The sequence below is a fragment of the Cryptomeria japonica genome, unplaced genomic scaffold (assembly GCF_030272615.1).
Source record: "Cryptomeria japonica unplaced genomic scaffold, Sugi_1.0 HiC_scaffold_76, whole genome shotgun sequence".
Classification (NCBI taxonomy): Eukaryota; Viridiplantae; Streptophyta; class Pinopsida; order Cupressales; family Cupressaceae; genus Cryptomeria; species Cryptomeria japonica.
The window spans coordinates 160,001-163,370 of NW_026728898.1; positions in this window are offsets into that span (position 1 = coordinate 160,001).

The window sequence follows — 3,370 nt, forward strand, 5'->3', positions numbered from 1 at the left end:
GAAGAACATCCCGTACGGAACCCGGTTACCCGAAAACCACCGCACCGTCGATGCTCGCGACAGTCATGCCGTGAGACTGTGCACCGTGCACGCGACCGAGTAAGGCCACTCAGAGACATCCATTTCCCAGGCATATGCCCCCTACGCACTTTTGGTGGTGCACCCCGCACGAACAATCCCGCCTCGACCAGCCTGAACAATTCCCCTCTCGAAGGAAGGCCTCGGCCTTAATCGTCCACGACAAACAGCTCGACGAGGCATGAAGCACCCACGGGAGCCGGAGCATGACGATGCAGAGTCTCGGTTCACAGGAGCCTGGGAAGAACATCCCGTACGGAACCCTTTACCCGAAAACATCCGAACCGCACATGCTCGCGACAGTCCTGCCGTTAGAGAATGCACCGTGCACGCGACCGAGTAAGGCCACTCAGAGACATCCATTTCCCAGGTATATGCCCCCTACGCACTTTTGGTGGCGCAACTCGCACGAACAGTCCCACCTCGACCCCGTAAACAAGCTTTTTTGCCTCGAAGAGTTCGTCGGAGACGAAGAAGCAACCTTCAGTGCAAACGTAGCACTCTTTTGTGCAACCGCCCAAACAACGCCCCCTCTACCCTCTGTCGAAACACTCGGCATTGCTGCTCCCTAAGGTGAGCTTCTCCTCATAGGCAATTCCGCTCTTATCCGGTCACGTTTGTGTGCCCGAATTTCGCAAGGCAACCTCCATGGGACATGGAAAAGACTCGAGAAGAGAGCTCGCTCACGGGAGAGAGAAGCCAAGGAGACCACGAGAGTGCTGAGAGTGGGACAGCGCTGAATAGGCGGGAGAAGCCTGCGCGTATAAACGGAGATATATATCCAATTGCAACGAAGGAACGTGCCAAAGATCGAGAACAATGGCAGAAATGCTAGTAACGTGCACTTCGGGACCAACGCATCACCGGAAGACAACCGCCAAACATCGAAAGAGTCGCGATGCTCCGCAACCTACGTGCAAAGCGGTCGCACACCGGGTAAGGGAGTGAGAGCCCCAAACATAGCTGGGCGAGGCGCTCACTCCGCTCTTTAATATCTCGTTAATACCGCCAAGGAAATGGCACAAGCACACACACACAAGCATCCTCGGAAGAGGACAGTTCGAGTGACAGGTCAAATCCAAGAGTTCCGAAGACTACCTCCAGGAACAATCGGGAACAAGACCGATTACAAGTCGTCGAGTCTGTTACTGGGCGAACACGAGATGCGCACAGGAAATCGATCAGCCCTCACAATGGCCCAAGGCCAGAGATCGGACTGCTACGATTTACCCCAACAATCATCGTGCCACTCTTCGCAGAGAGGTGATAGACGCCAACGAGCCCGCGCATAGCAATCGAGGTGTAAAAAGGGCGTTGAAGGCAGGAAGCCTGGACGAAAGAGGCTACGAGGTCACCTCGAAGCGGTCTAAGAATCGGGCGCACTTGGGGCGACTACCAGTGCCAACCCCTTATCCCGCGGTGCGTCCGACACACAGAAATTTCCAAGGCGGCCAAGGAGCCTCCCCGCATAGCAATCGGGGTGTGAGGTTACGGATGCAGCATTGATAGCAATCGAGGTGTGAGGCGAAGGATGCAGAAGTGAGAGCCGAGGGATGTAGCAGAGATAGCAATCGGGGTGTGTGATGCAGAAGAGATAGCAATCGAGGTGTGCGGTGGGAAGGGCCCAGCAGCCAGAATGCATGAAGCGACGGATGAAGCAGTGATGACAACCGGGCTGTGAGGAGAGGAGGGATGCAGCCAAGAAAGCAATCAGGGCTCGAGGCAAGGGATGCATCAAGGATAGCAATCATGTTGTGAGGCGAGATTCCAAAGGCTAAACGTGAGAGGCTGCAGGGTCGACTCAGAGAGGTCTATGCATGTGAGAGGCTGAAAGCAAGGTCGACTCGGAGCGGTCTATGCATCGGGCGCGCTTGGGGCGACTACCAGTGCCAACCCCTTATCCCGCGACGCGTCCGACAAAGAGAACGTTCCAAGGCGGCAGAGGAGGTTACCAGCCGAAGGATGCAGTAGCAATAACAGGTATAGTTCCGCGGCGGCCGAGAAGACTCACCGCATAGGAATCGGGATGCGAGGCGAGGGATGCGGCGGGAAGGCCCCGACGGCTAAACGGAAGAGGCTGCAGGGCCGCCTCGGAATGGTCCAAGCATCGGATGCGATTGGGACGACTACCAGTGCCAACCCCTTATCCCGCGATGCGTCCGATACACAGATAGTTCCAAGGCGGCCGAGGAGCCTCACCGCATATCAATCGGGGTGCGAGGCGAGGGATGGGGCGGGAAGGCCCCAACGGCTAGACGGAAGAGGCTTCAGGGCCACCTCGGAATGGTCCAAGCATCGGACGCGCTTGGGGCGACTGCCAGTGCCAACCCCTTATCCCGCGATGCGTCCGATACACAGATGGTTCCAAGGCGGCCGAGGAGCCTCACCGCATAGCAATCGGGGGTGCGAGGCGAGGGATGGGGCGGGAAGGCCCCAACGGCTAGACGGAAGAGGCTTCAGGGCCGCCTAGGAATGGTCCAAGCATCGGACACGCTTGGGGCGACTACCAGTGACAGCCCCCTATCCCGCGATGCGTCCGATACGAAGATGGTTCCAAGGCGGCCGAGGAGCCTCACCGCATAGCAATCGGGGTGCGAGGTGGGGGATGCGGCGAGATGGCCCCAACGGCTAGACGGAAGAGGCCACAGGGCCGCGTCGGAATAGTCCAAGCATCGGACGCGCTTGGGGCGACTACCAGTGACAACCCCTTATCCCGCGATGCGTCCGATACGAAGATAGTTCCAAGGCGGCCGAGGAGCCTCACCGCATAGCAATCGGGGTGCGAGGTGGGGGATGCGGCGAGATGGCCCCAACGGCTAGACAGAAGAGGCTGCAGGGCCGCCTCGGAATAGTCCAAGCATCGGACGCGCTTGGGGCCACTACCAGTGACAACCCCTTATCCCGCGATGCGTCCGATACGAAGATAGTTCCAAGGCGGCCGAAGAGCCTCACCGCATAGCAATCGGGGTGCGAGGTGGGGGATGCGGCGAGATGGCCCCAACGGCTAGACGGAAGAGGCCACAGGGCCGCCTCGGAATAGTCCAAGCATCGGACGCGCTTGGGGCGACTACCAGTGACAACCCCTTATCCCGCGATGCGTCCGATACGAAGATAGTTCCCAGGCGGCCGAGGAGCCTCACCGCATAGCAATCGGGGTGCGAGGCGAGGGATGCGGCGAGATGGCCCCAAAGGCTAGACGGAAGAGGCTGCAGGGCTGCCTCGGAATAGTCCAAGCATCGGACGCGCTTGGGGCGACTACCACTGCCAACCCCTTATCCCGCGATGCGTCCGA